The sequence below is a fragment of the Nelumbo nucifera genome, chromosome 5, assembly GCF_055504915.1.
Source record: "Nelumbo nucifera cultivar China Antique chromosome 5, China Antique-T2T, whole genome shotgun sequence".
In the NCBI taxonomy this organism is placed as follows: Eukaryota; Viridiplantae; Streptophyta; class Magnoliopsida; order Proteales; family Nelumbonaceae; genus Nelumbo; species Nelumbo nucifera.
This window is the reverse complement of record NC_142653.1, coordinates 54,551,252-54,566,436: the sequence shown is the minus strand read 5'-3', so window position 1 is coordinate 54,566,436 and position 15,185 is coordinate 54,551,252. Positions and strand designations below refer to the sequence as shown.

Sequence of the window (15,185 nt, the reverse complement as noted above, 5' to 3'; positions counted from 1 at the left end):
TTTGCTTGTATTTTGTTGTTGGTCGATGTCTTTTGTTTTTTCTTTTTTTTTCTCAGCGATGTGATGCGTTGGAGCTTGAGATCTGCCATGGAATTTATAGCTTCTCGGCCTTTGTCTGGTTCAAACTCGTCCTCGAACATGAATGGTTAAACGATAAACACGGGTTCTTTTGGTGGCAACAAATACCCATGATGGGTTAGTTTTTAGATTCTAATTCTTTGCCTCTCTCTGTTAGACCTGTTTATGGGCCGGGCTTGGGTTTGGATTTTGCAACAATTTGAATGGACCAGCCTGAAGAACGAGTTCAATACAGTGTAAAGCCAAGCTCGAACCCTGGCATATGAATTGGAATAATACCCCCTAGAATGCCTTTTTCGATCTTCTTATGAGATGCAAAGGATGTCATTTCAAAATGATGAAAATGGGTTGGGAAAAGGGAACGGAATTGCTCCTCACACTTGGGCCTCTCACATGCACATCCACCGTGCATTGGGAACATCTCCCGTAAAAAATAACTTATAAGTATGGGAAATGTTCCCAATGCCTGGTAGGCTATATTTATCACTATAGCCATGGATAACTATAATTTCTTGGTTATTATAACGAAGTTAATCATCTTTAGCTGCAATCATTTTATTCCTAGTTCATAAATAATAATCATATAATATTCATTTAAAATATTTTTATTTATTAATTACTTTTTATAGTAAATTAATAATTAAGAATTTATTAAAATAAATGAATATAATTAATAATTAACAAATTATTAGCTCATTACTATTGCATAACAATAATAATTAATGATTTCTATTTAATAATGATTAAACTATAAAATAAATTATTAATAATTTCATAAGTACATTAATAGAATGAAAATAATTTCAAAAATAAAAATGAATAAGTATCAATTATTATTTGATTAATTAAAACTAATCATCAAAAATAATTTAATTATTTAAGTAAATTAATAATTAATAGAAAATAATAAACTAAATATGAAAACAACTAACAGTAAATTAATTAATTACCTATGAATGGAAATAATATTGACAATTAAACTAAATTATTTAAATTCATAAATAAATTATTAATGAAGTAATACTTATACAATATAGATAAATAATTATTAATTAAACAATAACTAATAAATCATTTCAACCACTTTACTATTTTTTTTTTTGCCTCAATGTAATTTTTAACTTTTTTTATTTGTGAAAGATGAAAACTAAAATAAATCAATATATATATATAATATATATATATTTATATATTTCAAAACAGCATTATATATTCTATATATAATAAAACATATAACACTAACCAATGTTTAGAAAGCTGGGTGAGACTAGCTAGTCAGATTATTGTTAAACCATGACCCAACTCTTAACCAATTCGATCATACACATAACCCTATTTACTTCAAAAAGAAAAAAAGCCAAAACCATCAACCAAACTGGTCTAACCCAAGAACTAATGAATTGGTTTTGGGTAACTTTTTTGCTACCTATGTGTTTTAAAGTATTGAAGGCACCTTACCCTACTATTTTTGCCTTAAAACAAGGGTGATCATTTTAGCGAGTTGGAAAATTTTGTTATTGGACCTAGATTTTGTGTTTAAAACCCAGTCGAGGCTCGGGTCCTCATTAGTGCCCCAGATTTTAGGGTTGGGCATAAGCCTAATAATTTAAACCTACCTTGGGCTTAACTTGACCCACGTATATTTAATTATAGGTTAGAGTACTTAACTTTGGTTTTAGTAAAAAAACCGTGGTTATGGGTTAGTACATTTAGCTATGGTTTTGTAGCAAACCGTAGTTATAAATAAAAGAACTATAGTTACGATTTTATAAAAATCCATAGTTATAGATTTGGGATATAACTACGGACAGTTTAAAAACTGTAGCTATATACATCTTTTAGCTACGGTTCAGCCTCTGGCTAAAGATTCATATGGTTTGTGTTTGCTTTTTAGTTACGGACATATACCGTAGCTATAGATGGGTTATAACCACGGATTAATTGAACCGTAGCTATAGGTCTATAGCTACGGTTTTTTTGACCTTTAGCCACGGTTTTTCAAAATGATCTGCTTGTACAAGGATGTAAGAAAATGTACAAAATGGTCCAATTAACAAATTAAAGATATGTTAGCTTGGGGCAAAGTATCAAATGAGAGCCTTTTTTTACTAAGTTAATTGATGGAACGCTAACAAAGGGGGCAAAGTGTTGGTATTTGAAACTTCAGGGGTCTTTGTTACAAAATGAAAGTTATTATTAAAAGATAAATCCAAATACCAAATATATTATTAATATTTAGTTGCACCAGCACGTACCAGGCGTTCTTGCACTAGCCAACTGATGGAGGCTTCTAATATTTGGGTTCTGTGCAGGTTATGAAAGTTACTTCTAACTTGTAACTTAACCAACTGATGGAGGCTTTATTGGTAGGATTAAACCCCACTGCCACCAGGGTTGGGGGTTAAGGGTCATGGGGATGGGCTACCCTTGTTGTGTAGCCCCATGAAAAAAAAGAATGATGTTAAATCTAAATTTCCAGCACTACATAAAAAATGGTTTTTACCGGCGTTTAATTAAATCACCGCGTAAAATTGAATATTCATGGTCGGTGTTAATATGAAAGGGAAAATTATCGATCAGTAACTGAACTTTTGAAATGTAACAATTTAGTACCAATCACTAATGGACCATCAGTTATGTATATATCATGACCTCATGTGCAATTTAAGACTATTGAAAATATCAAAATTACCCTTGAAAATAAAACACAATGTTCATCATCTTCTTGGTGAATTTACTAATTGAAAACAACTTTTTTGTAATAGAGGGCACATGATAAATATCTTGCAAATTCAATTGATGATTACCATGAGAAATTAAAGAAGAACCAATATTTTTAATTTGCAAACTTGCTCAATTACTGATTTTCACCTAATTAAACCCACCATAGTTTGATCAAAATTGAAGATTTTCTAACTTGAACATGATATGATGCGTAGCTCCCATGTTTGGATACCAGACCAGATCACACTACTAGAAAATTCATCTCTAGAGGCAGCCATAACTGTCTCTAAAAGGATAAAAAATGCCTCTAAAAGAAATAGGAGGTGGTCAAATGAGTGCCTCTAAAAGCCCTATTACTAAATGTTTAAGAGGCGGGTTTGTAATCTTGATTACCATGAGAAATTAAAGAACCAATATTTTTAATTTGCAAACTTGCTCCATTACTGATTTTCACCTAATTAAACCCACCATAGTTTGATCAAAATTGAAGATTTTTTAACTTGAACATGATATGATGCGTAGCTCCCATGTTTGGATACCAGACCAGATCGCACTACTAGAAAATTCATCTCTAGAGGCAGCCATAACTGTCTCTAAAAGGATAAAAAATGCCTCTAAAAGAAATAGGAGGTGGTCAAATGAGTGCCTCTAAAAGCCCTATTGCTAAATGTTTAAGAGGCGGGTTTGTAATCTTGATTACCATGAGAAATTAAAGAACCAATATTTTTAATTTGCAAACTTGCTCCATTACTGATTTTCACCTAATTAAACCCACCATAATTTGATCAAAATTGAAGATTTTCTAACTTGAACATGATATGATGCATAGCTCCCAAGTTTGGATACCAGACCAGATCGCACTACTAGAAAATTCATCTCTAGAGGCAGCCATAACTGTCTCTAAAAGGATAAAAAATGTCTCTAAAAGAAATAGGAGGTGGTCAAATGAGTGCCTCTAAAAGCCCTATTGCTAAATGTTTAAGAGGCGGGTTTGTAATCTACCTCTAAATTAGACTTTTAGAGGCACATATAGAAGTAGTTATAAGTGCCTCTAAAAGTTCAATTTAGAGGCGCATTCGAACACCTTTAAATGCTTTTGAGGTGATTTTATATGCCTCTAAAAAATCTACGAAAAGGAAAAATCTCAATTAAAAAGCTTTCAATTTTTTAAAGGCACTTTTAGCTACCTCTGAAGATATATGCCTTAACATTTAGAGGCACTTTTGGCTGCCTCTAAAAAGGTTCCAACTTTTTTTTAAATAGTGCAATATATTGTAAATATTGTTCTATAAAAATTCTAATTGATGCACCTATATGAAAATATATTTTCAATCAAAACATAAAACCTGTATGTTTCATCCAAAAAATACACCTTATCTATAAATTGTAATAATTACAATTGACTTCTATCATCATTTTAATAACAAAAAGAAACCAAAAACACAACATTCAGACCTCATTATATTCCTTTTTACTTTTCACTAGATGACTTTTTTTTGACAACCTATAAATCAAATATAGAGTCCAAAAGAAATTCCTTTTTAACATATAAAGAAACAAAATTCTCTTTATAGTCTTCATCCAATCCTCTCTTCCTATGCAACCTATAAAGAAAAGCAACAAAAAGAAAAAACCAAACTAAGAAAATAATTTTTGTAAATTAATAGCTTTTATCTATCTAATTACATATAGCAACAAATATGAAATAAAAATAATTATACGAAGAGTTTAGCAGTCCAGTTCAATTATTGACCCATAAAATGAATTTGGTAGTAAATGATAACACAGTAAAAGAAATTGTATGAAAAGTTTACCAAAAAAGAGCTTACAACCTGCTTAATAACTTATTTGCTAAAAGACAAAGTAGTAAGTCATTCAGGTTGGCCACTTCAATTGTTATCAAATGGCTCCTAAGAGAACAAAAATTTATCCTTGAGAAGTTGCTGCTTTTAGCAATGCACATGGGCCTTTTTGGTATAGCAAAGAAACTGCTTTGTTACTGAAATAAGCTTATTAGACTGACCAAAGCTTTATTTTTCTTCTTGTAGGTGCAAAAAAGTTCTTGTGATAAATTTGATCCCACTTTCTACCCAGGTTCAAGAAATGGTGTGATGATTATTTCTTTATTAAGGTAGTCTTGTGATAAGTTTATTATTTATTCTGTTATATAAAGTAGTCTTGTTGATGTATATTATCTTTAATTCTTTGTAGGTGGCAGTTTGGACTAACCTCAAGGCCCTCAGCAAAAGGAATTACATAGCCTTCATTTGCACCAATTGTTGTGATTAGGTGGCCGGGGCAGTCACCATATCTTTCTAAGCCATTTCCTTCTCATGCAAGTCTGCAGTCACCATGGTTAACTTATTAACCATGAAGCTCCTTGCCTTCCTCATAATTGTCCGTGCCCCTCCAGCTCTCTCTAGGATAATTAGTCCACTTCAATTTCATATGTTCCAACCTGATTTTGTTCCTAGAGATCCCAAGACCAAGCCAAAGAGGTACAAATACCTTGCTTTCTATGATCCATATGGCCCTAAACCCCCACCTTGTGATGATTTTTAGTGAATATAAATGATCTTTGCAACATTTATATTATATAATGCAGATACTACAACAAAATCGGTCTATAGCACCACTATATATTAAAAAAACCACCACTATAGGTATTAGCGGCGGAAGCCTTTCCGCCGCTGTATGCACCGTCGCTATAGGTTCTAGCGGCGTTTATAACAACCACCGCTATAAGTCATCAATAGCGGCGGAAAATTTGCTATTGCGGCGTATGTATCCGCTGCTAAAAGACTATTTAATTGTCATATAGTGGTAGATATATCCGCCACTAAAAACAAACATTTTAGCAGCGGATATATGTGCCGGTGAATGCATAACTAGTGGCAGATATATGCATCGCTATCCGCCGCTAAAAGCACCTGTTAGAAAAAAAAAAAAACAAAAGTTTTAGCATCGGATACGTGTTCCACTAAAAAAAGTGATATCCGCCACTAAAAGCTCCTGTTCAAATTTATCCAACTTGATTAACCGAGATACATTTACAATTTATCCAACCTGATTAACACCTATAACATCACATAAAAAATTCAATAAAACTAAATTATTAATTAAAAACAAATGTACATCTTAATGTGAGTTCCATACAATAAGGATGTGGAAAATGTACAAAATTCTTGTTACATACAATAATAATTCAAAAAAAGATTGTATCTTCAATATCTTCAACAAAGCCTTCTATCATTCTTGTATTGGTTCCACCAGAGTGTGCATGAGGTAAAAATTGGGAAGAATAAGGTACACAGGAAGTAAATTGATGTAATCCCTACTTTATATAAGAGAGAATTAAGGTAGGAGGAAGTGATGCAAATTTTGCATCAGGTAATTAAAAATGCAAATCAAAGCCACAAAACAAGATGCAAAGCTGAAACAGGGTGCAAAATTTGTTTCAGGTTCATATTTACATTGAAGAAAAAGTAGCCAAAATAAATTTATTTTAAGTTAAATTGTTGTTTTCTTTTTTTGTATTTCAAATAGTGAATCATTGTATAATATGGGCACCCTCATCGTAACCCTTCTAAGCTTCCACATGTCTAAATAAAGAATATCAAAACTGCAAAAATAGTTCAAGAATTAGAAGGGTAAAAATCATCCTAGCCTTTGGATTTTATTAACAGGTGATCACATAGATGAGATTATTATATGGTGATGGATCCATGTAAAACTGGGAGACATGATGATTCAAGGAAAGGATGGAGCCATCTCCACCCTAGAAAGATAAAGGACATGAGATTGGAGAATTTATACCAAATAGAAAACGTTGTTGGTGCATCCTACCTAGCAGCAACGATTCCAAACAAAATAAAGGCACCATTTGGTGCATCAATGCCAAACATACACATATTATATAGAGTTTATCCATCTCTACACATAATTATTATCTACATGGACCATATATACCAGTGGTGAAGGGATGAGAGATCCATCGTATGGACGCCCGAATATTTCGGAATAGAATGAGCGAATTTCAAAAATTTCTCTCCATATTGGGAATCGTATTCCCTAATTTAGAAAAATCATATTTTTCAATGATCAATCTTGAACCAAGAACTGAACCAGATCTGAACAAAAACAGTAGGAGAGGGATATACCTGATACGAAGAAACAATATCTCCCAATGGAGGTGTTCATGCCCAAGGAAGGAATCAAAGACTGCTCCCACTGAAAATGACACAATGTATGATGGAACAAAATCAACAACGTTCTTCAAAAGAACCACATCCTTCGCAAGAATCAGCTGGACGACACGTGAGTACGACTTCTAATCAGCCCTTTCACAAAAGACTGATCTCAAGATCCAATCTTGATCACTCCCACTAAGAATAGGAAATCGAACTGGCAAATATGGCGACGGCAAGGAGGCGACAAGAAAGAATTTTCACAGATGTGTTGAATTCTTTCTTCTGTGATTTCAGCTCTGAAGAGAATGTGAATATGAATTTCTTTAAAGGCTGCCACCCCCTCCTCCTTTTATAAGATTAAAGGGATTAGCTCCTAATCCCATTAGGAGTTGCTGATCCAAATCATATTTGGATCAGAATTCCCTTTAAGTGATAAGGATAAACCCTTATCTTATCTGCAGATTAGATCAACCCTTTCATAATCTCATTAAAAGGTTTCTAAATCTGCTAATTTAATTTCAGAATTCGCCCCTCATTTAACTAATCAAATCAACCCAATTCGAAATGGGCTTTAGGCCCAATAAAGATATGTGCTCACTTAGCCTTCCAAACTGTTGCCCAGTTGAGCTTCCTTGTATGGTGTGGGACCCAAACATTGATTTACACATCAGCCACATGGATTCAGCCCAGCCTTTGTTAAAAGGCCTGACCGAATACACTATTATGGACAGTGCACCCCCTGAAACTCATCACATGGACTCTATGGACCCAACACTTACCCTAAGTGGTCATTGGGCCAAGGCACCTTGTAACACCCAAGGACTGTGGGCATATACAAGATTAGCCCATTAGGTATTACCCTCAATGGTCTTACACTTAACCTTTTAACCCATAATGATCAAACACTACCTGACAAGAGATGACCTCTCCCTCGGCTGCAAGGAACAATGTTACACTCTCTGTTCACATGGATCCCGGGAATTAAAACATTTTGCATAAATATATTTTGCAAAACAAAATTTCAACAATTGAAATCGGTTGCCGGTAGTCTTGGTTTCCATCAGAAAGAGTGCATCCCCGATCATTACCTTTGTCCAACAAAGGTGTTGATCATGTCACTATGATCACCCACTCAGATGAATTCTCGGACTGTCCTAACATACATAGGTTTTGACCCCCGCTAAGGATCTCATTAATTGGCATATCAAAGACAGTCCAATCCGACACCTAGTGCAATATCATAATCGAGTCTAGGAGTCAGGTGTAACTTTCCAGTTTTGCCCATCAATCTCTAAGGTCCAGGGCAATACTGAAAATCTGATCCGGTTCAAAGATTCAATTTATCCTACACTGCATGTGCCTTGGGTCTCACTTTGGTGGTTGAGACAGGCCACCCCCAACATTTGGCAACACATCAATATCAATTTTGATAAGATAAATCTCCACATACTTATGCAATGACTGTGAACATTCTAAACTAACATGAGTCTCATAAATGTGCAGTTTAAGGGTATTACACAGAAACACACCATAAGAACATGAATTAAATATGTATTTTATTCATTTAAAATAAATTCATAATATACATCATTCTGATTGAAGCTAAGGACATACAACTGTTTAACTGGGAGACAAGATGAGATTATTATATGGTGATGAATCCATGTAAAACTGGGAGACATGATGATTCAAGGAAAGGATAGAGCCATCTCCACCCTAGAAAGATAAAGGACATGAGATTGGAGAATTGGTACCAAATGGAAAACATTGTTGTTGCTCCAAGAAACATCCTATATGGCAGCAACGATTCCAAACAAAATAAAGGCACCATTTGGTGCTGCATCTGCAGCATCAATGCCAAACATATACATATTATATAGAGTTTATCCCTCTACACATAATTATTATCTACATGGACCATATATACCAGTGGTTCTATACATAATTCTAAGTTTTATCCCCCTTCATAAGTACTTTACGACTAGAAATGAGTCGGGTCAACTTGGTGTAATTTTTTATTCCAGTTTGGGCCAGTCCTGAACCCGTTTTAGAATTTAGTTAGACCGGATTTTTTTACTTTATTTTTTTAAAGACCCGGCTTTTGAAAGACTTACCAAGAATAAATATTGCTTAAGTCAACCAATAGTTGATCAAACCATCAAACCAACAAAAATTTATGGGGACCCACCATGTGGAATGGTTTTTAAAAACGTTAATGTTATATTGATAATGTGGATGCTTTTGTCAAATAAAATTTTCTATAACATACCTTGAGAATTTATTATAAAACTTTACATTGGTTCATAAATTTAAACATAAATGACAAATTGAGAGATGGCCTAGTTTAACCTACACTATAATGTTGACCAAATTTAGATATATCTCAAAAGAATACTGATTTTCACGGCAGGATGGATTGATCCATGAGATTTAAACATAGACAATACATAAAGAGATGGCTTTCAATCTACACCATAGTGTGTATATCAAATTGAGCTATAGGAACACTACTTTCACTGTGGCATAGATTTTTTTGTTTTCTTTTTGGTATTTGGTGATACACCCAATTCCGCCATAGGAGTCATTGAGTAATGCAGCACCACAATAATAATAATGTCCCCTCCCCAAAGTCAGTGGTTGTGGGAATCAAACCTGCATCTATGCTGGAACAGACCTGTTAACGTACCAACTAAGCCACCCCTCAATTGCCAGTGTGGAATGGATTGGTCCATAGACTAAAAAGTAGACGATAAATAAAGAGGTGGCCCAATTCAATCTACAAAGAACACTGTTTTATACCGCAGAGTGGATTGGAATGAACTGAGACATGATATTTTCAAATGAATCATACTACCAAACAACTCCCAAAGTCTTTTTATCAATAATTTTATCTGTTTTAATCATTAGCAACAATATCATACTGCCCAAATCACTCCCTTCTTTTTGAACTACAGTTATGAAGTCCCCTTGGACCCTCAAACAAGCCTGGTCCACGCAAATCTGCATTCCCTACATGCATAGAATTCTATTTTATAAACAAGCAGAAAATAATTTTCTGATATTTGAATCAGTACTCTGTGCATGTTATTTTGTTTTGTTTTTTTTAATTTTCTTGGCGTCTTTTTCTTTGTTTGGTAACGCAATAACCATACTAGTTTAAAGTTGGCTGTTTCTTGTTTATTAGCTATCCCAAGATTGCTCTTTTCTTTTCATTATATGTCCAAGAGATATGAAAATCTGGAGCTTTTCTCAAGTCCTATTATTAGATATGGTTCACCAATTAGTTCAAAATCAGAATGATTTATTCCCATAGTCTGCTGTTTGGTTCAGACAGGAATGAGAATGAGAATTGGAAACAGCAGGAATGAGATTTCATTCCCAAGGGAGGGGTAGGGAATGGTCATTCCCTCAAATGGGGGAATGCCATTCCAGCAAGAATAGGAATGGGATTCCGATTCCACCCAAGGGAGGGGTAGTGAGGCATAAGAAGGGCATCTTTTTGGTGTCGATCAGAATTATGACTTTCGTAACTACAATAGTGAGGCATAAGAAGGGCTAAACCGTTTTGTTTTCTGCATGGATAAGGGAGTATTGGATGTAATGCCAACTACATAGTTGTCTAGTTGATGGCTCCAAAGATTTCCTAACTTTAGGGTGCCCTTATCTTTGACCTAAGAAGCACTGACATCAAGTTTCTGTGCAATGGATATTAACGAGGATAAATAGTTTATTTAATTCAATCCAAAATCCTGTTCATGGAGACAACACAATACCACATCCTCAACTTAAGTTTAACCTACGTCTAGAACCTTACATACAACTTATTTTGTTTACTGATGGAGGATCTTTATGTGGAAATTCCTATAGTTTGGAGCAATTTGTTTATCTAACTCTTTGTCTTGCCTAGGTGTAGTGGATGGTAAGGCTCAGAGTCAGGGCTTAGTAGAGGAGGCTGAACTGCAGGCAATATTCCAAGGAGTCACTTTTGCACAGCAGATTGCAATGGGACATATCCTCACCAGTTCTTCATGAAGGGAGGTCTTTGTTCGATTATTGATGGCATCACCTTACAGGGGAGGGGAGGTATTAATCCATTTTGAAAACAGGGGATGTTTCAGTACTTTTTACGTGAAATTTCAAATGAGGTTTCAGTCTTTTTCCTAAAATTAATCATTTAGATGCCTTCACAACACCACAGAATCCTATCAAAAAGAAAAAAGTAAAATATAATATAGTCAAACAAAATTGCAACAACAAAACTGTTCTTCATATGTAAAACCATACCATTTATTTGCAATTGCAATTTCATTTACACTAGTACAAAATACAAATGCATGGGAATACAAATCAGAAGATTGTAAATTCTGTTTCAGGTTTTACTTTGCTTTAAGATTTTATTTTACTATACACGTCAAAGAAACAAAACAAAGTGAAATTCAAAACAAAAATAAACCAGAATTTGCATTCAACTCATTTGCACTCCCATACCTTTGCACCAGTGCAAATGAAATTGCACTGAAAACAAGCTAGAAAGTTTTATTCTAGTAAAGCTAACTAAAGCTAAAATCTATGGAGCTAAACATCGGTTTATCTACCAAATGAATCCCTGACTTGACAAAGAAGCTAATATGTTTGTCTTGGTACTATTATTTCTTCTTATGCACCTCAAATATCCAACTCGCTTCTTGTTTTGGAAGGTGTGCTCCAGTGCTCCCATTGTCAGACCAGATCCCTCAAGTTCGTTCTCAAAATGATAAATGGCATTTCAATAAACTAGTTTCAACAATAGGGAAATCAAACCAAATATAAAAGATATCATCTACCCCATATTCTAATTCAGTAGTTGCATGCCCTAGTAAAGTAGTAACTCAGAAGCAGCTTTCAGTTAAAAAGAATCACACTAATGTCCAAGGAGATTTTGGACAGAAAGATTGAAACACCAATTTAAGAGCATGTTCTATTTACGTATCAATAGTGTGCACCAGCACAAGGCCATTCAGCTCTGTTGGATTGAGCTTTTCTCAAACTAGGTGAATTCCTTGGGGAAGAAAATCAGAACTCATAAATTGAAGAGATATTTAATTAGTTCTAAAACGTCACAAATGTATGGACTAACACAAGTAGATATTATATTATAAAATAGAAACAAGCATATATCAGGTCAATAAGCATCATTCAGTGGACCAACATGAGCAACCGATTCAAATATACCTAAAAATAATCAATAGTGAATCCTATCTCATAGAAATGTCAATAACTTTGAGGGAAAAAATCAGGAAAAACCAAGGCAGAAAATTAACCACACAAACATAAAAGGGTATGTAGAACATATAGACACCCAAGTGAAGTAATGAAAAAGTAATAAAAGAAATGGTAGCGGAACCCTATAGACTGAAAGAATTATAAAATAAAGAGAAAAAAAAAAAAAAGATAAGAACAAAACTCCTGCCTTTTACTCCACACACACACATTCCTGTACTCATACAATCCTTTAAATCACAATGGAAACAAAGATTGGATAATGTTATAACCCTAGTTTAGAGGTATTGACTTGAATGCAACCTACACTATTAAATGGGGGAATAATGGTTTTCATTTATGCGCATCATCAAAAAATTAAGGTGATCCAGAAATACATGGCAGGAACCAAGCAATGTCTCAGAAATACAAAAAGGCAAAAGAAATACTCGAGGAGGACTGGGACTCAATAAAGCTCACATCTCTTCATCCCCTCCCTAGACAACCTATCTGCTAGCAAATTAACAGATATTTGGACCAATCTAGAAGAGAAGGATCTGGCACCTCTGAAATAATCCAAGTAGCAACTTTTACAGACCAAAATAGAGAAGGGTTAGGTTTTATCCATTGGAGTTCGTCTCCAACAGGTTCTTCAAATCGGAACCCAATGGGACGGTGTTACTCCATTGTCACGCCACCAATAGGAACAAACAAAAAAATAATACATATGCATGAAAACTTACCTCGCCAGAGATGAGTTCAGTTTGGTTCCCAGCTGCCGAAGGAGTGACAAGAGATGAGGGAGAGAGGGTTGAAAACCTAGAATCGGCAAAGAGAAGGTTTGATGGTCTGCTGTATAAAAAGGGATGAATGAAAGAAAAATGTGTGTGAGAGAGAGGGAATGAGAGGAAGAAGATGAAAGATGGAGAGAAAAATCGTGACTTACCTCTTAATTCGTTTGATGCTTCTCAGCTGCCGAAGAAAATAGGGAAATGCGAATATGCTCAGAGAAGAATGTGAAAGGGTTTTTGCTGGTGAGGTTTGAGGGAAGACGAAAGAAGTTACGGGATTTGTTTGCGCGGGAGAGAAGATTTAGCGGGCCTTTTTTTTATTTTTCGGTGTCTCTCTTATCGGATGACAAATATATAGCGGCGTTTTTCTTAGTGCCGCTAAGAATTCCGCCGCTATACGAACTTTGTTGTAATGTACTTGCCTTGACTTTTGTGCAGCCATAAAACTTAAGGGAGAAGTATAAATCAGCCTGGCCCCAAAGTATAGGGGGAATGCACCATGATGTGGTTTATAGAGGGACAGAGGGTTAATAGTAGGAGGCTGTAATTCAGAATTCTGCATTGTGTTTTTATACTTCTCTGAAAACTTAAAATCAAAGTATTTTAGCAACATCATATCATGTAAGGTTATTAGTTATAATAAATGACAGTTTTTCAAATATTTTAATCTTTAAATCAAATCAATCAATTAAAAAAATTTCCATTTTATCTACTTTCAGATGTTCATGGCACTGCCCTTGCACTCATTAAAAAGAGTTGTGGATATCGATAAAGATGTTGGAAGATGGATCTTTGGATTACTTTGTTAGCAGGATGAGATTATTTACTTACATCGATGTTGGATGGAACATGAAGAGAGATCATTTCAGTTTATCTTTTCATGGCATTTGAAATTGATGGGGTTGGCTACATGAATCCTGTTTTGTCATTCCTGAATTGGCTTATATTGTTAGAAAATAAGTTCATGCAGCCTTAAGGGTGGGATATAGTCCCCCATGTTTATACCCCTATATTGCCTTTGAGCCTCAAACATGAGAAGACTTTTGTGTTAAGCCCAGGGAATAAGTCATTTCTGCCATTCCACAGTCAAAAACTCAAGATCCATAATCCATATTAAGTTTTTAACTCATGACCTAGTTGAATGCGACTACTAAAGAATCTAAAGGGAATATTGTAGAATGACATTCTAAGAAAATATGTCTTAGTTTATCCTTTTATAAATAACTTGTTACCTATGTTACGGCATCCTTTTTTAGTATTTAGCGGTGGCAATTGGGCGGGTTCAATCCATCTAATCCGCCAATCCATTAATGACTCAGTTATATAAAATTAAATGGATTGGATTCAATCCAAACCTGCTTTAACTCAATTCAACTTGCCCAAACCCATTAATCTTATATTTGTGGACTTAAAAAACAAATTAACTCTCTCTTAACAAATAAGTTGGTCATAGCTTGATGGTAATTGTAGTTACTATTTACATAAGTGATGAAGGTTCAAATCACATTACATGCACTCGGGGTCTATTTCGGATTCGGGTCGACGCGGATTGACTTGTGCCAGGTCGGGTCAGGGCTGTGTGAATACTGGTTGGACCGGATGACCCAAATCGGGTAGAGAAAGCGGTACTGAACCATCCCGCCCGGGGGTCTATTTCGGATTTGGGTCGACCCGAATCAATATATGCTGGGTGAAGTGTGTTGGTCCGAACTCGGGTCAAATTGATTTGGATTTATGTTGGGTGAAGTGCGTTGATTCAAGACAGAACTAAATTTAGTCAATAATTATTAGAAAATTAATGCACTAATTATAAATTATTTAATTTAAATGAAGAAAATAAAAAAAAAGGCTAAGGAATTAATACTTGTCTGTAATGGTTAACCCAATGGTTATCCACAACCCAACCCAATCCAAACTATTTAAATGGGTGGGTTGGGTGATGAAAATTTGCCACCCCTACTAGTATTACCAATAAATGGTCAATATAACCCTTTAACCAAATTAAATTAAAAATTTTGAGATTTGAGCTTTGTAGCTAGGTTGCTTGGATGAGAATGATTCTTCTTTCTAGTAATGGTGAGACTCCAATTTTCCACTTCTCTTAGGTAGTAAGGCTTCTTGAAGATTGAAACCTAGTAGTGGGACTATACTAGTTATTCTCCCA

At 34.7% G+C, this 15,185-nt stretch overlaps 1 long non-coding RNA gene across 2 annotated transcripts; it reads right to left on the bottom strand.

The window, feature by feature from the left end:
• Positions 1–5,899: 5,899 nt before the first annotated feature.
• Positions 5,900–13,471, bottom strand: LOC104596761 (uncharacterized). Of its 2 annotated transcripts, none has more exons than XR_016076130.1 (2): positions 13,177–13,471; positions 5,900–13,082 (listed from the first exon to the last, which is right to left on the bottom strand). It is a non-coding gene; the product is annotated as an uncharacterized LOC104596761 (long non-coding RNA). The 2 variants fall into 2 exon arrangements; XR_016076129.1 differs by having other exon boundaries at positions 5,900–13,079.
• Positions 13,472–15,185: the final 1,714 nt, after the last annotated feature.